General features: G+C 39.6%; 1 protein-coding gene across 7 annotated transcripts in view; it reads left to right on the top strand.

The window, feature by feature from the left end:
* MAP3K20 (mitogen-activated protein kinase kinase kinase 20) overlaps positions 1-22884 on the top strand; it is a 193658-nt gene that overhangs the window by 26183 nt on the left and 144591 nt on the right. The window lies entirely within an intron of this gene.

Below are 22884 nucleotides of genomic sequence, written 5' to 3' on the forward strand. Positions count from 1 at the left end.
CATGTTATCAATTTTTTTTCACTGATGCTTGACTTGTACTCCCGGTTAGGACATCCAGTTTCTGTTTGAACACTGCCATTGATGACATATGAGATGCAGGCTGCTCTAGTTTGGAACGGTTTCTTAGAAAGTCCTTTATGGCCGGGCGCGGTGGCTCAAGCCTGTAATCCCAGCACTTTGGGAGGCCGAGACGGGCGGACCACGAGGTTAGGAGATCGAGACCATCCTGGCTAACACGGTGAAACCCCGTCTCTACTAAAAAATACAAAAAACTAGCCGGGCGCGGTGGCGGGCGCCTGTAGTCCCAACTACTCGGGAGGCTGAGGCAGGAGAATGGCGTGAACCCGGGAGGCGGAGCTTGTAGTGAGCTGAGATCCGGCCACTGCACTCCAGACTCCGTCTCAAAAAAAAAAAAAAAAAAAAAAAAAAAAAAAAAAAAGAACTTTATAATGTAACTTCCAGCCATTGATCCTGGTCCCTGCCTCTGGGGCTGTATACAACGAATCTTATGTTCTTCCATGTATCAGCTTCTAGAGGATGGCATCTGTACCTTATTGATCTTTGCACTTTCTGGACTCTACACAGTACCTGGTCCACAATAAGCAATCAATAATGGATAGGATATAAGTGAACAGAATAATAAACATAGTGATCACATCTCAACTTTCTCTTCTTTGTAAGATTTACAGAAAGGTTTCACTACTGCTGAATCTTCAGAAAAGAATAAAGCTTGCCATTCCTAGCCTACTTTATAGCCTTTTCTTCTCCGTGTTTGGCTGATTTTTTGAGTTCTTAGTAAATTACTTTGTCTTTGAATGAAGGGTTCCGTTCTATAGCAGCTAGAAAGGATATTTTCCTGGCCATGGTTCTTATCTGGTTTATTTTTGAACATATTTCCCAAAAGGAATCCAAGATGCTTTTTCTTAGCCCTGCTAATATCAGATGTTCACTGATTCATGACCTGAGAAAAATTAAGGTGTCCTAAATGAAATGAGACTGCCAGGATTTTAATGACTTGAAAATATTACTCTTATCCCTGATACTGTTCTTCAGGAAAATAATGCTTGGCAGAATTCGTTGCATTAGAGAAGCAGCACTGGTAAGTATGAAAATGTTTGTTAAAGAGGGAGGAGACTGTATGGCAGCCCTGCTTTCCAGAGATCATATTCAGCAAGTAATGTACAAAATCAGCTGATCTCACGGCATTTTAAAAACATGCCGAGCAGTGCTTCCTTTAGTGGGAAACTGAATTGCTTCCATTATTGGAACATAGAATCTACCTTAAGAAACATATACTCATAGGCGGGCAGATCACCTGAGGTCAGGAGTTCGAGACCAGCCTGGCCAACATGTTGAAATCCCATCTCTACTAAAAATACAAAAATTAGCTGGTGCCTGTAATCCCAGATACTCGGGAGGCTGAGGGAGGAGAATCGCTTGAAACCGGGAATTAGAGGTTGCAGTGAGCCGAGATCGCACCGTTGCAATCTAGCCTGGACAGCAAGAGCAAAACTCCATCTCAAAAAAAGAAAAAAAAAGGAAAGAAAAAGAAATATATACTCATTTTTATTTCAATCACTTGGTGGGTATTTTAAAATATAATGCAAAGTTTAGTGAGCATCCGCTGCTGAACAAATCTTTAAAGTTGTGAAAGTGAGGGACTTTGTCTCCCTAAAACCTCAGGATGTCTTTTTAACTACACAGTAAAGCCTAGGCCTCTAAGTGTGGCTTGCATTCTTCCATGGGAAAAACCTTCTGTGCAAAGAAGCCTGGGGATTGTAGTAAGGACAGGACACCTCTCTCAGACCAGTGAGGCTCTGTGGGAAATCCTGATTCTGGATATACTGACCTCAAGTGTTGACCAGACCAAGAGCAGATTTTAAGAAGAGATCAAATTAATTAATATTAAATGGACTTGGGAGTATAGAGTGTTAAAAAGTTATACTCTGGACTTGTTTCAAAAAGGATTTAAGATTATTAGCAGATAAAATAAGCATGTTTTGAAGTTCCAGGAAGGCCCTCTGTATCTCCGAAATTGCTCTCACCTAAATGTAAGGTGAGGAAATAGAAGAAAATTAATGTTTCTTTAGTTCCTGTTATTTACAGCTACTATTCTAAGCACTTTACATAAATTCAAGCCTACTGCTAACACCTCAAATCTTATCTTGTAACTTTATTCTTTAAGGCTGTTTCCCAATAAAACTGCAGATACCACTGAAAGAGGTAACTTTACATGTGGATAATACCTTGAAGTACAAAACATACCTGATTTGCTTCCTGAGCACATATTTTTCTAGGTGGGGAGGTGCATACTTGACCCTAGGAAATTGTTACCTGAACAGATTCTGAAGTAACTTTCTTTTCTATAATTCAGCCATCCAACAAATATTGAGTATTTATTACACGGTAGGTACTACTCTAGATACTGGAACTACATTGGTAAATAAAAGATACAAGGATTCATGTTTTTTAGAGTTTACCTTGAAATGTGGGGAATAAGAAAATAAATGGTATGTCAACACATAAGAAAATATAAGACCTATACCTGCCAGGGCTAGGGACTGAATTTAGTGATTCATTTCCAAAGATTCAAGTATAGAACAGGAATACTTAGTAACTTTACAGTAGGCTAACCTGACAGACGCCTCCTTAACCAAGTGATGAGGGCTAACACCACTAGTGATTAGTCAGGTTGATAACGTGTATCCCACATATGATATGCTGAGAAAAGCATTTTACCCCGGAGGTTTTCTTCCCCTAAACTCATAACCCCAGTCTAGTCATGAGGAAAATATCAGGCAAACCAAAGCTGATAGACAGTCTACAAAATACCTGGCCCCAGTGCTCCTCAAGTCTTTGAGGTTTTGGGAAACAAGGAAAGGCTGAGAAACTGTCACAGACCATGAGAGATAAGGAGATGTGATGATTGTACACAATGTGGTATCCCGAATTGGATTCTAGAACAGAAAAAAAAAGATGTTGGTGGAAAAAATAGTGAAATGTCAATAAAGCCTGGAGTTGAGTTCATAGTCATGTATCAGTGTTGGCTTCTTAGCTTTGACAAATATACCCTGGTGATGCAGCATGTTAACATGAGGGGAAACAAGGCAAGAGGAACTGTCTGTACCATCTTTGCAACCTTTCTGTGAACCTAGAATTATTCCAGAATTAAAAGTTTATTTTAATTAATATAAGGGGAAAATAGGGCAGAGTAAGGGAGATCCGGAGTGCCAGAGGGGCCAGGGTTTAAATTTCAATGAGTTGGTCAGGGTAGGCCTCACTGAGAAGGTGACATTGAGTAAAAACATGAAGGAATTAAGGGAGGGAACCATGCATGTGGGATAAAACATTCCAGAGACAGGCCCATGGCAGGTGGGAGCATGCGTGATGTGTTGGAGAAATAGTAAGGCGGCCATGGTAGCTGCAGTGGAGTGCGTGAGGGAGGAGAAACAGGAGGTTAGGCCAGAGAGGCAATGAGGCCAAATGGTCTTGGACCATGCAGGCAATTATAAGAGCTTCCGACCTAAATTGGAAGGAAATGGTGAGCAGTTGAATGCTTTTGAGTAATGATATGAAATGATTTGATTTACATTTTCACATGGCCACTCTGGAAACTCTGTTGAAAAGAGACTACATAGGACAGAGACAGGGGACCAGTTATAGCTCTATTGCAGTAATCTCAGTGAGAGATGCTTGTGTCTCGGGCCAGGAAGGTTGCAGTGGAGGCAGTGAGAAGTGGTTGAATTTGGGGTCGAGTTAACCAGATTTGCTCACTGATTGGACATGGGCTGTGAAAATAATCAAGGACGTCTCAGAGGTTTTGCACTGAGGAGATGGAAGGGTGTGCATGGGGTAAGGGAAATCAAGAGAGGAACAGGTTTGTGAGCAGGTCGAGTTCTTTTTTGATACAAACAGTGAACAATTAGAATCTGCCATCTAAATACCATTTACAATGCAATAAAAATATGAAATACTTGGAAGCAACCTAAATGTCCATCAACAGATGAACAGATAAACAATATTTATTATTCAACCTTAAGAAGGAATACAGTTCTGATCTATGCTACAACATTGATGAATCTTGAAAATGTATGCTAAGTAAAAATAGGCCTAACACAAAAGGACCAATATTGTACAATACCACTTATATGAGGTACCTAGAATAGGCAATATTCAGAGACAAAAAGTAGAATAGAGATTACCAGGGGCTGGGAGAGGGAGAGGGAGAGTGGGGAATTATTGTTTGATAGGTATAGAATTTTTATTTGAGATGATGGAAACATTCTGGTAATAAATAATGATGAGAGTTGCACAACATTGTGAATGTGATTAACGCCCCTGAATTATGTGCTTAAAATGGTTTAATTGGTAAGTTTTATGTTATGTACTATAATTTTTAAAACAGAGTTCTATTTATAGAAAAATGAAATGCTGAAGGATAAATTTAACAAAAGTCTGTGTAAGATCTTTACACTGAAAACTATAAGACATTGACATTGCTGTGAGAAATTAGTGAATACATTTAAAAAGGAAATATATCCTACATTTATGGGTTGGAATATTTTTATTCAGATATCAGTTCCCCCAAAATTGATTTGAAGATTCAATATAATCCCAAATCATAACACAGCCAGTTTTTAAATTTTTTTTGTAGAAATTGATAAGCAGATTGTAAACATATGGCAGTGAAGAGGACCTGGAGTAATGAAAAATGAAAACGGAGAGTAATGATGGAGAACTTGTACTACAAACTTATTTAATTCCTTACCATGAAGCTACAGTAGTCAAGATAGTGTGGTATTTGTGTATAGACAGACTAGTGGAACAGAACAGAGAGTCCAGAATTAGAAATAGGGGAGTGAACTAGGGATTTGTACATGATGGCAACAATGAAGGTTCATGAATGATGCAATCTCATGACAGAAGATTCAACTCTTGGGAGGTGGTAGGAAAGAGTACTGTCTGGAGGTGCTAATGAGGGGCTCCTCACCAGGCTCTGCAGAGAAAGGGCCAAGAGACAGAACAGCAGCTATTGCAAGGGCTGCCGGGGAGGGACAGGCTCCAGACAGAGGAGGCAAGGGAAGGTTTAGAGAAGAGGTTCAGGATAGAGGGGCTTTGTGCAAGCGTTTCAGGAGTTGAGGAGAGATGGGAGGAGGGTCCAGCTAGAATACATGCAGTCCTGTAGGAACTGGCATGAGAGGTGAGGGGGCAGCAGGAGCCGGTTGTCCTGTGCTGACCTGTACAGGGATAAGGGCACTCAGAGCCTAGTCCTGGAGTATTCAGGGCGGGTGGTCATGACCTGGCTGCCAGGGGAGGAAGGGTAGCCTTAGGCCTCCTCTGACCTCAGGAGTTGGACCTGGAGAGGAGCATATTTCCTGTGAAAATCTGTTTAATGACAGAAGGGATTTTCCACAGACTCACCTTAACTTCTGGTAGGGCGATTTGTGTAATCTGGAATTAGTCAGTGACTCTGTGCAGATAAATGTCTGAGGACAAGATAATTATTGAGAAACTGGGAAACCTAAAACCAGTAAAAACTTCTTGCCAGCATGTCCTTAATGGGAAATCAATCTATTGACAAAGATGGCAGTGAAAATATTCATGAAAACTATAGAATGGGTTTTCATGTATATGTTTTTTGTTTGTTTGGTTGGTTTTTTTGTTTGTTTGTGTTTGCTTTTGTTTTTGTTTTTGTTTTTGTTTGAGACAGGGTCTGGCTCTGTCACCCAGGCTGGAGTACAGATCTTGGTACACTGCAGCCTCTGCCTCCCAGGCTCAAACCATCCTTGTACCTCAGCCTCCTGAGTAGCTGCAACTACAGGCAAGGACCACCAAGCCTGGCTAATTTTTGTATTTTTGTAGAGACAGGGTTTCCCTATGTTGACCAGGTTGGTCTCGAACTGACCTCAGGTGAAATGCCCGCCTTGGGCTCCCAATGTACTGGTATTACAGGTGTGAGCCACCATGCCTGGCCTGTTTACATGTTTTAAAATAAAATGTGTGTTTTAAATAACGTCTTCTGCCTTGGGCTGCAGATGGAGGCATAAATTCCTAGGAAGCAATGTGACTTCGTGTTTAAGAGCCTGGGCTTTAGCGTGAGACAGGTGTAGATTTGGATGCTGTCTCCACTGCTTATTAGATTTATGGGAAAGTGACTGCACCAAGCCTTCGTTTCCTCTTTTATAAAACGCAGATAATAATAGAGTTCACTTCATAAGGCTATTGTGAGGACCACATGAGGTAATCTGAGTAAGTATACCCAGCACCCTGCCTGGCTGCTACTCAGCTCTCAGTGCGTGTACCTGTGGCAGTTAGTGCTGTGATTTCAGCAGCAGACAGTCAGAACATATTTGAGATTTCTCCTCTCCCCTGTGGCTTGTTAGCACTATTTCAGCATAACTTGCTTTTTAAGACTTATAGATAACTAGCTATTTACATCATCCTAGAGTGTAATGTTTCCCAAACTTTTAAAATGTTTGTTCTCTATGGTGGTTTCTCATCCTTTTTAAAAAATTTTTCTCGCCAGACAACAATGTTTTGTCATTTACTTACTTTATTTTGTGTTATAAACTGGGATTTTTAAAAATATCTTTTTAACTACACACATTCTGTCCCCTTTCTTGTCCTCTGGAAATTGAAATCTCTCACTTAGGAATCATTGTTATATTGGATCATTGTGATTGCATCATAGAACAATTTGGAGGTATTTTTCCATGTATAAGATTGGTAGAAATGAGAAGGACTGAAACACTTATGGCTGGTGAGGGAATGGGATGATGGGCATAACACTTTCTTGGTGGAAGTCTAAAATGATAAGCCTTCCAGAAGACAGTTTGAAAGATTGACAAGTTTTGAAATGAAATACCTTTGACCTATCATCCTCACTTTTAGGAATTTGTTGTAAGCAAATAATTGGAAAAGTGTATATGCATATGTATTAAGAGTTGTGTATGGCAATGCAAACCAGCAACAGTGAGCACATTCTATTCTTATAATCAGAACAAAACAACAAAACTAACCAAAGGCATGGAATCTTACTTGTGGGACAGAGACAGTAAAAACATCTTTATAATTGGTCTGTTTTGTACAGATTGGCAATTCACCCCTCTGTTGAGTTTTCAATCATGCAAAGTACCTTGAAAGTACACTCATATGCTTTTGATATTTTCTGCTTCAACTCTCCTAGAATGTCATTGATGGCCCAGAATTTTAATCTCCTTACTTACGTTTTTCTTTCTCCCAATTTATTTGCTATCATGAAGCTCAGCAGATATGTGGTATAAGTAAACAAGAATTCTACTTCAGAGTTTCTCCAGGTCGTAATTGGTAGCTGAAGAATTACTGCAGACATTTTAAGTTAAATGTAACTTGAATTTATCTGGGCACTAGGCACCTTCCTTTAGTATTCTTTAAGAATACAAATAAAACTTTTGGTTACTAAGCAATAATGCTTTAGGGTTTTGCCTTTGTTTATAGCTCTCTCCACATCTGGTAATTATAAAGGGGAGAAAACTGTATTTGCTCTGTAGGTGAAAACCAGTACTTGTCACCAGTACATGAAACCAATACTTGGGTGGTATTTGAAATATGTCTTTCCTTTTATTATGGTAGGTTTTTTTTCTGTTTGTTTTAGTAAACCCATAAAGGCTCTGGAATGTCTACCCACAGACATTTGTCAAGTTGAGTAAGAAGAAATTTTCCTTTTTAAGAACTGTGTATAAAGAGAGAAGTATTTCACACCTGTTTATCTTAGCAGGGTCTGCAGAGAGAGGGAGATAGATTCCCCATTAACTCTTTCATTCAGAGAGTTTAGAAAAGAGAGTGTATGGTGACCTTCTCTGCTCTGTGGAAGGGCACTGGAGCCAAGTAGAAAGGCGCGCTATTTGTGTCTACAAACAAAAACTTTTCCTAAATTTCTCCTTTTCTTGAGCCCATTTGTACAATTCTTTCAGTTCACATAGCTGAATTGTCTACAGTCATAAAATGCTAATATGATATGTTTCCAGAAACGTACTTTAGGGCTTGTAATTTTTTTAAAAATGAAAACCTTCTTTCAGTGTGGGTTCCCATTTACTGCAGTAAATGTCTTTCTCATCCTTCCTAGTAGATTAGGCAACCTAGTTGGGGGATGAGACGTGATGTATTTGTCTCTCCCAAAGGAATGTTTAATGATCTTCTTCCTTTTAAGATATTATTAAGTCAAGTTAGTAATAAGTAGGAAATAAGTAAAATTATATTTTTAACTTTAAAAAGAAACAGTTATTTTAATACAACTTTTAATATATACATAATAGATAAAATATATATAATACATGTTATACATATAAATATATATATATATATATATATATATTTTTTTTTTTTTTTTTGAGACAGGGTCTCGCTTTGTCACCCAGGCTGGAGTGCAGTGGTGCGATCATGGCTCACTGCAGCCCCAACCTCCTGGGCTCAGATGTTCCTTCCACCTTAGCTTCCTGAGCAGCTGGGACTACAGGCACATGCCACCACACCCAGCTAAATTTTAAAAAAAAATTTATTTTTTATATTTTTATTTTTATTTTTTCCATAAGTTATTGGGGTACAGGTGGTATTTGGTTATAAGAGCAAGTTCTTTAGTGGTGATTTGTGAGATTTTGGTGCAGCTGTCACCAGAGCAGTATAGACTGCATCGTATTTGTAGTCTTCTATCCCTTGCCCCCTCCCACTCTTTCCCCCAAGTCCCCAAAGTCCATTGTATCATTCTTATGCCTTTGCTTCCTCATAACTTAGCTCCCACATATCAGTGAGAATATATGATGTTTGGTTTTCCATTCCTGAGTTACTTCACTTAGAATAATAGTCTCTATTCTCATCCAGGTCACTGCAAATGCTGTTAATTCATTCCTTTTTATGGCTGTGTAGTATTCCATCATATATATACACCACAGTTTCTTTATCCACTCATTGATTGATGAGCATTTGGGTTGGTTCCATGATTTTGCAATTGTTTTTGACCCAATGCTGCTATAAACATGCATGCGTAGGTATCTTTTTCAAATAATGACTTATTTTCCTTTGGGTAGATACCCAGTAATGGGATTGATGGATCAAATGGTAGTTCTACTTTTAGTTCTTTAAGGAGTTTCCACACTGTTTTCCACAGTGGCTGTACTAGTTTACATTCCTATCAGCAGTGTAGAAGTGTTCCCTGATCACTGCATCCATGCCAACATCTACTGTTTTTTTTATTTTTTGATTATGGCCATTCTTGCAGGAGTGAGGCGGTATCACACGGTGGTTTTGATTTGCATTTCCCTGGTCATTAGTGATGTTGAGCATTTTTTCATATGTTTGTTGGCCATTTGTATATCTTCTTTTGAGAATTGTCTATTCATGTCCTTAGCCCACTTTTTGATGGGGTTATTTTTTTCTTATTGATTTGAGTTTGTTGTAGACTCTGGATATTAGTCCTTTGTCAGATGTATAGATTGTGAAGATTTTCTCCCATTCTGTGGGTTGTCTGTTTACTCTGCTGACTGTTCCTTTTGCCGTACAAAAGTTCTTTAGTTTAATTAAGTCCCAACTATTTATCTTTGTTTTTATTGCATTTGCTTTTGGATTCTTGGTCATGAAATCCTTGCCTAAGCCAATGTCTAGAAGCGTTTTTCCAGTGTTACTGTCTAGAATTTTTATAGTTTCAGGTCTTAGGTTTAAGTCCTTAATCCATCTTGAGTTGATTTTTGTATAAGGTGAGAGATGAGGATCCAGTTTCATTCTCCTACATGTGGCTAGCCAATTATCCCATCTCCATTTGTTGAAAAAGGTGTCCTTTCCCCACTTTATGTTTTTGTTTGCTTTGTCGAAGATCAGTTGGCTGTAAGTATTTAGATTTATTTCTGGGTCCTCTATTCTGTTCCATTAGTCTATGTGCCTATTTTTGGACCAGTATCATGCTGTTTTGGTGACTATAGCTTTATAGTATAGTTTGAAATCAGGTAGTGTGATGCCTCCAGATTTATTCTTTCTGCTTAGTCTTGCTTTGGCTATGCATGCTCTTTTTTGGTTTCATGTGAATTTTAGAATTGTTTTTTCTAATTCTGTGAAGAATAATGGTTGTATTTTGATGGGGCTTGCATTGAATTTGTAGATTGCTTTTGGCATTATGGTCATTTTCACAATACTGATTCTACCCATCCGTGAGCATGAGATGTGTTTCCATTTGTTTGTGTCATCGATGATTTCTTTTGGCAGTGTTTTGTAGTTTTCCTTGTAGAGGTCTTTTGACTTCTTCATTAGGTATATTCCTAAGTATTTTATTCTATTTGCAGCTATTGTAAAAGAGGTTGAGTTCTTGATTTGATTCTCTGCTTGGTCGCTGTTGGTGTATAGAAGAGCTACTGATTTGTGTATATTAATCTTGTATCCGGAAACTTTGCTGAATCTTTTGTTAGTTCTAGGAGCTTTCTGGAGGAGTCCTTAGAGTTTTCAAGGTAGTAAACAGTCATATAGTCAGCAGTGACAGTTTGACTTCCTCTTCACCGATTTGGATGCCCTTTATTTCTTTCTCTTGTCTGATTGATCTGGCTAGGACTTCCAGTACTATTTTGAAGAGGAGTGGCAAGAGTGGGTATTCTTGTCTTGTTCCAGTTCTCAGAGGGAATGCTTTAAACTTTTCCCCATTCAGTATTATGTTGGCTGTGGTTTTGTCATAGATGGCTTTTATTACATTAAAGTATGTCCCTTGTATGCTGATTTTGCTGAGAGTTTTAATCATAAAGGGATGCTGAATTTTGTTGAATGCTTTTTCTGCATCTATTGAAATGACCATGTGACTTTTTTCTTTAATTTCGTTTATATGGTGTATCACATTTATTGACTTGTGTATGTTAAACCATTCCTACATCCCTGTTGTGAAACTCACTTGATCATGGTGGATTATCTTTTTGATATGTTGTTGGATTTGGTTAGCAATTATTTCGTTAAGGAGTTTAGCATCTGTGTTCATCAACGATATCAGTCTGTAGTTTTCTTATTTTGTTATATTTTTTCCTGGTTTTGGTATTAGGGTGATGCTGGCTTCATAGAATGAATTAAGGAGGGTTCCTTCTTTCTCTGTCTTGTGGAATAGTGGTCAAAAGGATTGGTACCAGTTCTTCTTTGAATGTCTGGTACAATTCTGCTGTGAATCCATCTGGTCCTGGATGTTTTTTTGTTGGTAATTTTTAAATTACCATTTCAGTCTCTCTGCTAGTTATTGGTCTGTTCAGGGTATCTAATTATTCCTGATTTAAGCTAGGAGGGTTGTATTTTTCCGGGAATTTATCCATCTCTTTCTAGTTTATGTGCATAAAGGTGTTCATAGTAGCCTTGAATGATCTTTTGTATTTCAGTGGTGTCAGTTGTAGTATCTCCTGTTTTGTTTCTTAGTGGGGTTATTTGGATTTTTTTCTCTTCTTTGCTTGGTTAATCTTGCCAATGGTCTATCAATTTTATTTACCTTTTCAAAGGACCAGCTTTTTGTTTCATTTATCTTTTGTATTTTTTTGTTTGTTTATTTCAATTTCATGTAGTTCTGCTCTGATCTTGGTTATTTCCTTTCTTCTGCTAGGTTTGGGTTTGGTTTGTTCTTGCTTCTCTAGTTCCTTGAGGTGTGACCTTAGAATGTCAGTTTGTGCTCTTTCAGTCTTTTTGATGTAGGCATTTAGGGCTATGAACTTTCCTCTTAGCACTGCCTTTGCTGTATCCCAAAGGTTTTGGTAGGTTGTGTCATTATTGTCATTCAGTTTGAAAAACTTTTAAATTTCCATCTTGATTTCATTTTTGACCCAGTGCTCATTCAGGAGCAGCTTATTTAATTTCCATGTATTTGCATGGTTTTGAAGGTCCTCTTTGGAATTGATTTCTAGTTTTATTCCGCTGTGGTCTGAGAGAGTGCTTGATATAATTTCAGTTTTCTTAAATTTATTGAGTTTGGTTTTATGACCTATCATATGGTCTATTTTGGAGAAAGTTCCATGCACTGTTGGATGAAATATTCTGTATATATCTGTTAATTCCATTTATTCTGAGGTATAGTGTAAATCCATTGTTTCTTTGTTGACTTTCTGTCTTGATGACCTCTCTAGTGCTGTCAGTGGAGTATTGAAGTCCCCCATTATTATTGTGTTTCTGTCTGTCTCATTTCTTTGGTCTATTAGTATTTGCTTTATAAATTTGGGTGCTCCAGTGTTAGGTGCATATATGTTTAGAATTGTGATATTTTCCTGTTGGACAAGGCCTTTTACCATTATCTAATGTCCCTCTTTGTCTCTTTTAACTGCTGTTGCTTTAAAGTTTGTTCTGTCTGATACAAGAATAGCTACCCCTGCTTGCTTTTGGTGTCCATTTACATGAAATGCCTTTTTCCACACCTTTACTTTCTGTGAGTCCTTATGGGCTAGGTGAGTCTTCTGAAGACAGCAGATGGTTGGTTGGTGAGTTCTTAGCCATTCTGCGTTCTTTATCTTTTAAGTGGAGCATTTAGGCCATTTACATTCATTCAATGTTAGTATTGAAGTGTGAGGTACTATTGCATTCATCATGCCCTTTGTTGCCTGTATACTTTGGTTTTTTTGTTTTTGCTTTTTAATTTGTATTTTTGTTTTATAGGTCCTGTGTGATTTATGCTTTAAAGAGGTTCTGTCTTGATGTGTTTCTAGGATTTGTTTCAAGATTTAGAGCTCCTTTTAGCAGTTCTTGTAGTAGTGGCTTGGTAATGGCGAATTCTCTCAGAATTTGTTTGTCTGAAAAAGATTGTATCTTTCCTTCATATATGATGCTTAGCTTCACTGGAGACAAAATTCTTGGCTGGTAATTGTTTTGTTTGAGGAGGCTGAATATAGGGGGCTCCAGTCTCTTCTTCTAGGTTGTAGGGTTTCTCCTGAGAAATCTTCTGTTAATCTGATAGGTATTCCTTTATAGGTTACGTAGTGCTTCTGTCTCACAGTTCTTAAGATTCTTTCCTTCGTCTTAACTTTGGATAACCTGATGACAGTGTGCCTAGGCAAAGATCTTCTTGCAGTGAGTTTCCCATATGTTCTTTGTGCTTCCTGTATTTGGATGTCTAGGTCTCTAGCAAGGTGAAGGAAGTTTTCCTCGATTATTCTCCCAAATATGTTTTCCAAGCTTTTAGAATTCTCTTCTTCCTCAGGAACACCGATTATTCTAAGGTTTGGTCATTCAACATAATCCCAGACTTCTTGGAGGGTTTGTTCATATTTTCTTATTCTTTTGTCTTTGCCTTTGTTGGATTGGGTTAATTGGAAGACCTTGTCTTCGAGCTCTGAATTTCTATCTTCTACTTGTTTGATTCTATTGCTGAGACTTTCCAGAGCATTTGACATTTCTAAAAGTGTGTCCAAAATTTCCTGAATTTTTAATTATTTTTTTTCTCTAAGTTATCTATTTCCTTAAATATTTATCCCTTCACTTCTTGTATCATATTTTGGATTTCCTTGCATTGGGCATCGCCTTTCTCTGGTTCCTCCCTGATTAGCTTAATAACTAACGTCCTTAATTCTTTTTCAGGTAAATAATGGATTTCTTTTTGGTTTGGGTGTATTGCTGGTGAACTAGTGTGATTTTTTGAGGGGGTATTGAAGAGCCTTGTTTTGTCATATTACCAGAGTTGGGTTTCTGGTTCCTTGTCACTTGGGTAGGCTCTGTCAGAGGGAAGGTCTTGGGCTGAAGGCTGTTGTTCAGATTACTTTGTCCCATGGGGTGTTCTCTTGATCTAGTACTCTCCCCCTTTTCCTATGGATGTGGCTTCCTGGGAGCTGAACTGCAGTGATTGTTGTGTCTCTTCTGGGTCTAGCCACCCAGCATGTCTACCAGGCTCCAGGACACACAGAGTGCTGTGATGTGAACTGCCTGTAGGTCTCTCAGCTGTGGATACCAGCGCCTGCTCTGGTGGAGGTGGTGGGGGGTGCAGTGGACTCTGTGAGGATTCTTAGCTTTGGTCTGTGCTTTGCCTTTTATTAGTATTAATTTTGGCCCAGTTCCGCAGGCTTAACCGGAAGCATGGCTGGGAGGCTTCAGGAAACTTGCAGTCATGGCACAAGGTGAAGGCGAAGCAAGCATGTCTTACCAGGGCAGAGCAGGAGAGAGAGTCTAATTAAAAAAAAAAAATTTGTAGGGAAAGGGTTTTGCCATGTTTCCCAGGCCAGTCTCAAACTCCTGAGCTCAAGCAATCCTCCCATCTCAGCATCCCAAAGAGCTGGAATTACAGGTGTGAGCCACTGTGCCTGGCCTATTATATATTTTGAATTGACAAGTAAAATGGTATACATTCATGCCGTACAACATGATGTTTGGAATGACTAAATCAAGCTATTTAACATATGCATTATCTGACATACTTATGATAGATCTGTTGGTGAGAACACTTACAATGTACTCTCTTAGCAATTTTCAAGTATACAATATATTGTTACAAACTGTATCACCATGACATACAATAGATCTCTTGAACTTACTCCTCCTAACCAAAATCTTGTGTCCTTTGGCCAGCATTTCCCTGTGCTCCCTAAAGCTGAGTTTATACAACTTCAAAATCGAAATGAGTATGTCATCTTTGACTGAATCAGTTCATTAGCCACAGAAACGTTAGTTTCATTTTTTCATTTGCTGCCGCCCCTCATCACTGTCTTTGTTTTTCCACAGGACTACTTAAATTGCTTTGGCTGCAGGCTCATTTCTTCATCTGGCAAACAATCCCACCTTGCCTGTCTTTATCACCTGCCTTGGTTACCGTCTGCATCCTGTCTCTGACCATCATCAAGTGAATTTGCTATCCACCCTAATAACCTCTAAGCCAACTGCAGACTTCTTTCAACCATTACCTCCTTGATGACCTTCAGCTGCACTTCCCTTCAGCTACTTATTGCTAGAAGCTTAGAACCTTCAAAATGGCATGCCTGCACTTCCCTTCTTTGCCTATAATCTATCTTACCCAGTAAATATTGTGAATTCATTTGAGCATTTAAAAATCATATGATTTTACATACAAAATCCAGATTCCTAGCTCCCTTGAAAAAGAAGCAAACTGGATCATTGTTCTTGAATAGTGGCAGCAGTAGGGATTTCATTGATGGGGACTTCATTGGTGAAGGCAAGGCTTATCTGGAGGTATCAGTTCTAAAATAGTAAAGATCAGTTCTATTATTTTATGATTTTATGTCATGTAGTATATAATTTTAATTAGCATTTAACAATGCAATCAATAAAATAAATACAAGAATTGGTATTCTTAAATTTTATCCGTGAAGCAAATCTGAAAGAATGAGGAGTGTTTAAGGTGAGTCTCTTAAGAATGCCAGAAGTTTCTTTTTTGAAGCGGGGATATGTAGTTTTAAACTTCCTCATTTATTTATTATTATTTTTGAGACACCATCTCACTCCGTTGCCTAGGCTGGAGTGCAGTGGCACAGTCACGGCTCAATGCAGCCTCAACCTTCTGGGTTCATGAGATCTTGCTACCTTAGCATCCTGAATAGCTGGGACCACAAATGTGCACCATCACACCTGGCTAATTTTACTTATTTTTTATTTGTAGAGATGGAGTCTCCTTATGTTGCCCAGGCTGGTCTCAAACTCCTGGGCCCAAGTGATCTTCCTGCCTTGACCTCCCAAATTGTTGGAATTACAGGCATGAGCCACCACGCCTGGCCTACATTTTTCTAATAAAATTATACTGCGGCCGGGCGCGGTGGCTCACGCCTGTAATCCCAGCACTTTGGGAGGCCGAGACGGGCGGATCACGAGGTCAGGAGATCAAGACCATCCTGGCTAACACGGTGAAACCCCGTCTCTACTAAAAAAATACAAAAATTAGCTGGGTGAGGTGGCGGGCGCATGTAGTCCCAGCTATACTGGAGGCTGAGGCAGGAGAATGGCTTGAACCCAGGAGGCGGAGCTTGCAGTGAGTGGAGATCGCGCCACTGCACTCCAGCCTGGGTGACAGGGCGAGACTCCGTCTCAAAAATAAATAAATAAATAAAATTATACTGCATTTTATTTTTAATTGCACAAAAAGAATTGATTAGAAATTTTCAAGATTACACAGTATAGAATAGAACAAATGTGAGGATACTCTAAAGGAGCACTAATCTAGAAAATACATCTGAATAAGGCAAGCATAAAAATCATTTTTGGCTACAGAAAGTTTTGTTAATCACTTCTGGCACTTAGCACAGAGACACTCTCCTTTTTCCTCCTAAGTTATATATAGGCCTTCCCTGTGTCAGATGATGTGATTCATTCGTGATGAATTCATGATGTCATTCTTTCCTGCCTATCATTCATCAAAGTTAGGAAGATGGGAAGGGGTGATAGATGCTTGAGGGGGATGGCAAATGGAAAGATGTGAGTACGGTGTCTAAATCTCTGATATGGCAGGAGATTTACCCCCAAGGGGTTTTCTGTTCTTTATACAGTTGTATTAGAAAATTCTGGACCTGAAAGCATACTACCTGAGCCAGCTGCTATTGCTCCCATCATTTTACAAAAAGAGAAATTCAGTCATTTGGTAGACCTTAAGGTTAATTACGTTTCATCTCTTTTCTCTTTGTAATTCCATTTTCTTCCAGTCAAGTCAGGTTATTTTCTTAGTTTGTTGTATTGTTTATATTTAAGAAGATAAAAGTCCTACTGTAAATAGATGTGTCAGAAAGAATGAGATGTGAATTTAGTCACTAACATTAATGGATCTAGTTCAGGGAGCAAGACCTAACCTACGGAGTTTATGGACCTGTTAATTTTTTGAAATTGTTTCTAGATTTTTGTCTGTGTGTTTTAAGTTTGTGGTAGAGGAACAATTTAGAAAGGCAGCAGGTAAAAACTGTAACATATAAATATTTTACGTTTTGGTTTCTTGGGGTGACTGTGTGTCTAATTTTGATGCCTGAGAACATGAGCACTTGGAGTCACAAGCCTGTGTGTAGATACACAAGCACACCCATACATTCTCCTTTGGTGTTCACCACAAGGCCATGTTCTGAGTACCATGATCTTACAGCATAAAGTAAAGCATGGATTAGAGAATGTATTTGGGAAGGAGATTTCCTGAATTCTTTGAAGGTGAGAGATTCCTTAATGGCCAGGTTTAACTTGGAAGTTAGTAATAGTCATAATAGTTAACCATCATTTTTTGTATTTACATCATCTTGTATGTTGAACTTGATTTATGACTGTCTTCTTTCATTCAAGGAATTACAACTTTATCTTGTCATTTTCTTAAAATGTTATCAAATTAATGGGTCTAGGAGTAGCTATAATTAAGTTTAGAAGTGTACAGTTTGTCAATTGTATATTCTGTCAAATGGATAATACCATGATATAGTAGATGCCTCAGTATGAAAACAGTAGATTGTATCAATCAGAGTCAGAAACCACACCAGTAATTTGAATAGGGAAACTTCAATATTAAAATTATTAACTAGTAAAAGATAGTTAATGTTTAAAAGACTGTAAAGAATATAGGACTAGCAAACATAGGGAACAGCTGCTACCTCTAGCACTGAGGGAGATCACTTAAGGGAGGAACAGACTTGGAGGAGGGCCCCACTCAGGCTGGAAGTTAGCCCTTATTGGAGAAGGTGTATTTGCAGCTGACTGGGTGGTGTCACAGGCTGGAACTGGTTTACAAGAAGCCATCTGCTGGGGGTCCAGTGACAATCTCGGGTGTGCCATGGGGCAGAGCTGGTGTGCAGGAAGCCACTTGCTGGGGTGCTGGAAGGCTGAAGCTGGCCCACAAGAGTCTTCTGGCTGGTGACCAGTGAAACCCACTTGAGGGTCAGTGGTCATGCGCTTTCGCATGCTGCTGGCCACCATGGCCACTGGAGGAAGGAAAAGCACATAGGAAACAGGTCTCTTCCTCCATTGTGCCTTGCAGCGGTCCCTCCAGTGCCCTGTATTGACACAGGTTAACACTGTGCCAGCTGGCAGAGGAAAAGTATTTACAGGGCATAGCTCCAGAATCACGAGGCAGCGCAAAACACGATGGATTTGGTGCTGAGAGGCAATAAATTGTTAACTGGCACAGTTCATCTGTTTGGTTACTCAGCTTCTATATACACCATCTACACACACTTGAACTTCCATGTAATAATGAAACAGTTCTCTTTTTTCACCTATGATGAAGGTCAGCTGCCCTTTGTACAAATGAACAAGTTCTCACCCTTTCCCCAAAATGAGATGCAGTCCCTACAGTCACTGTGTCCATTGCCTGCTTTATTAATTTCTCCTCAGATTTCATTACAGTACACTGAATGTTCTGTTACCTAAAGACTAAATCATAAAGTTAGCCTCTAACAATTTGTATATAAAATAACAAGGGGAATAAGGAGAGATCAGAGAGAAATGATTAATATACACAAGTGTCGGTTCTGGATATTAGCCCTTTGTCAGATGAGTAGATTGCAAAAATTTTCTCCCATTCTGTAGGTTGCCTGTTCACTCTGACAGTAGTTTCTTTTGCTGTGCAGAAGCTCTTTAGTTTAATTAGATCCCATTTGTCAATTTTGGCTTTTGTTGCCATTGCTTTTGGTGTTTTAGACATGAAGTCCTTGCCCATGCCTATGTCCTGAATGGTATTGCCTAGGTTTTCTTCTAGGGTTTTTATGGTTTTAGGTCTAACATTTAAGTCTCTAATCCGTCTTGAATTAATTTTTGTATAAGGAGTAAGGAAGGGATCCAGTTTCAGCTTTCTACTTATGGCTAGCCAGTTTTCCCAGCACCATTTATTAAATAGGGAATCCTTTCCCCATTTCTTGTTTTTGTCAGGTTTGTCAAAGATCAGATGGTTGTAGATGTGTGGTATTATTTCTGAGGGCTCTGTTCTGTTCCATTGGTCTATATCTCTGTTTTGGTACCAGTACCATGCTGTTTTGGTTACTGTAGCCTTGTAGTATAGTTTGAAGTCAGGTAGTGTGATACCTCCAGCTTTGTTCTTTTGACTTACAAGAAAAAAACAACCCCATCAAAAAGTGGGCAAAGGAAATGAACAGACACTTCTCAAAAGAAGACATGCATACAGCCAACAGACACATGAAAAAATGCTCATCATCACTAGCCATCAGAGAAATGCAAATCAAAACCACAATGAGATACCATCTCACACCAGTTAGAATGGCAATCCTTAAAAAGTCAGGAAACAACAGGTGCTGGAGAGGATGTGGAGAAATAGGAACACTTTTACACTGTTGGTGGGACTGTAAACTAGTTCAACCATTGTGGAAGACAGTGTGGCGATTCCTCAAGGATCTAGAACTAGAAATACCATTTGACCCAGCCATCCCATTACTGGGTATATACCTAAAGGATTATAAATCATGCTGCTATAAAGACACATGCACACGTATGTTTATTGCGGCACTATTCACAAGAGCAAAGACTTGGAACCCACCCAGATGTCCATCAGTGACAGACTGGATTAAGAAAATGTGGCACATATACACCATGGAATACTATGCAGCCATAAAAAAGGATGAGTTCGTGTCCTTTGTAGGGACATGGATGCAGCTGGAAACCATCATTCTCAGCAAACTATCACAAGAACAGAAAACCAAACACCGCGTGTTCTCACTCATAGGTGGGAACTGAACAATGAGATCACCTGGACACAGGAAAGGGAACATCACACACCAGGGCCTGTTGTGGGGTGGGGGAAGGGGGAGGGATAGCATTAGGAGATATACCTAATGTAAATGACAAGTTAATGGGTGCAGCACACCAACATGGCACATGTATACATATGTAACCTGCATGTTGTGCACATGTACCCTAGGACATAAAGTATAATAAAAGTAAATAAATAAAAAAGAGAGAAAGACAATCAAGAGGGAGGAAAACTTAACTCTCTGAATATTTGATGGTATGAAGAAAATATATTTTAAAATACATTATATAGTTTCAAATAGCTAGAAAGGGATACTGAATGTTCCCAACACAAGAAAACAATAAATGTTTGAGATGATGGATATGCTAATACCTGGTCTGATTACTATACACTACGTGTATTGAAATGTCAATAGGTACCCCATAAATAAGTACAATTATTATTTGTCAATTTTTTAAAATAAAACTTAAAAGTACAAAAAAGGAAAATATATTTTAAATATCAAAAATATATATATATACACACACGTGTCTACACATATACACAAAGAACAAGCAAAGCCCCCTCACTCCCTGCCTTCCTGCCTTCTCTCCTGTTCCTTTCTTTTTTGAAAGAAAATGGTTTCAATGTAATATAATTATCTTTTAAAAAAAGAACAAAGGGAAAATCCCCAAAGCTGCTGTAGTCCGCATTTCTGTAACTAGTGATGATCTCTGACATCCTTCTCCACGTGTCCTTCTGTATTTTTTTCACTTAGCCAAAACCTTAGCTGGCTGGGCAGCTTTACCTGATGGGGTGACCTGAACTTTCATTCCTGAAGGTTCTGAGTCCTCAGCAGTCCTGCCTTTTATTGATTGTCATATTGTTTCATGAAACTCTATTCTTGGGCATAGAAGTACTAGGAGTCACCCCATGAACCCCCTGGGTTTCAGACATAGACTTCCTTGCCCCCATTATTTAACAACAACCCAGTATTCCCTTGGTAATTGGGATTAATCACTCCAGTCAGTAGAGTATCCTCTTTTTCTGCTGGTTGGTTCAGAACCTAAAATAGCCAGTGGTAGTCTCGTATCCCAATTAAATGGAATAATTATTATGTCCCCACATGCAATAAGGTGAAAGCATTCCATCCTTGGGGACTAAGATCTCCAAACTAGCAGAGCTCGGGGGTACTGGGATGGGGATCATTAATTCTGTGAGTTATTAGGTATAACAGTGATAGGAATCACTCTCACTTTTTTTTTTTTTTTTTTTGAGACGGAGTCTTGCTCTGTTGCCTAGGCTGGAGTGCAGTGGCATGATCTCGGCTCACTACAACCTCTGCCTCCCGGGTTCAAGCAATTCCCCTGCCTCAGCCTCCTGAGTAGCTGGGATTACAGGTGCGTGCCACCATGGCTGACTAATTATTTTTATATTTTAGTAGAGCCAGGTTTCACCATGTTGGCCAGGATGGTCTCGATCTCCTGACCTCGTAATCCGCCCGCCTCAGCCTCCCAAAGTGCTGGGATTACAGGCATGAGCCACTGCACCCAGCCAGGAGTCACTCTCACTTCTCTTCCTTGATTACCAAATCCGTGTATTCTGTTACAGGGTTGCCAGTGGTCCCTGATTCAAAGCATATACTTACTTCATCCTGTAAATCAGAAATGCTTTCAGGGTTTGATGCCATAACTGAATCTTCCAGTGAGTCATTACACATTTCTTTTAGGTGAGCTGATCTGATTGGAGGAATATGGAGTGAGACTACTTAATTCCATGAGTATGAGTCCATTGCTTTATTCCCTTGCTGTGAAGTGGTTTCCTTTGTCAGAAGCAATGCAGAAGCAATGCAGTATGGAAAACTATAATGGTGAATAAGGCATTCCGTGAGGCAACTAATGAAGATATTGTCAGAAACATTACAGGCAGGGAAAGCAAAATCTTTTTTTTTTTTTTTTTTTGAGACGGAGTCTTGCTCTGTCACCCGGGCTGGAGTGCAGCAGGCAATCTCGGCTCACTGCAAGCTCCACCTCCCGGGTTCACGCCATTCTCCTGCCTCAGCCTCCCAAGTAGCTGCGACTACAGGCGCCCACCACCACGCCTGGCTAATTTTTTTGTATTTTTCAGTAGAGACAGGGTTTCACCGTGTTAGCCAGGATGGTCTCCATCTCCTGACCTCATGACCCGCCCGCCCTGGCCTCCCAAAGTGCTGGGATTACAGGTGTGAGCCAGCACGCCCGGCCAGAGAGCAAATTCTTATCTAGGATACATGTCTATTCCAGTGAGGATGGATGCTCCCCACCCATCATCTCCTGGGAATGGGGGACTGTCAGGGGCTCAGTGTCTATCTCCGTGTTGGCAGATTCGATACTCAGCAGTGGCAACAGACAGTTCAGCCTTGATAAGGGGAAGTCCATGTTACTAAGCCCACATTTAGTCTCCATCCTTGCCCTCATGGCCACTTTGTTCATGGCCCCATTGGGCAAGCCTTGGGGTGGTTGGGAAGGAGGCTGAATGACATCCACAGAGCATATAATTGTATTCATTTGATTATTGAGGTCTGTGCCCAATGTGAGAGGTCCATCACATCCTCTTCCTTCAAATTCTTCGTCACCAATCTTATAATCTTCTATTCAAGTCCCTGATCATTCAGATAAACTATAAGCAATCACCCATCTAGCCTCATGTAATAGTGTAGACTCTTATTTCTGGCCATTTCTGATTACAGACAAAGTGAATCACCAAATGTACTGCCAAAGTTCTTCCCTCTGAGAGGATTTTCCTTAAAAGCTGTTCTTTGGTGGTCACCCCTAACTGGGAATGTAAGCTGTGGACATAGACTTTCATTCAGCTGGTACCAATGTATCATGCAGAACCATTTATAAATTGAGCTCGTGTTTTTTCTTTCTTAGTCAACTTGTGGGGAAACTTGGTGTTGGTTCAGAGCTAGTGTTTAGTAATCCCTGAAATATCTGAGTATGTCCTTTCCCCCTGTGCACTGCCCATCTAGTAATGGTAGCAGGCCTCTTTGGTGAAGGCTTGGAGGAGGATTTACGGCATATGCCTGTGGCAGCACTGCAGGGTTATTTTTGAAGGAAACTGGGCCTTCCCTTCAATCAAAGAGTTATGGGTCAATAAACTGTTTTAGGCCTAGAACTGCGTGTGATTCTGTGACTCTCCATTGTGGTGATGTAACGGCCACCAGACCTACAGTTTTGTTGTTGTTGTTGTTGTTATATAGATTATACAGTATTGTAGTAAGCTGCACACTG

The sequence above is a fragment of the Macaca fascicularis genome, chromosome 12, assembly GCF_037993035.2.
Source record: "Macaca fascicularis isolate 582-1 chromosome 12, T2T-MFA8v1.1".
NCBI lineage: Eukaryota > Metazoa > Chordata > Mammalia > Primates > Cercopithecidae > Macaca > Macaca fascicularis.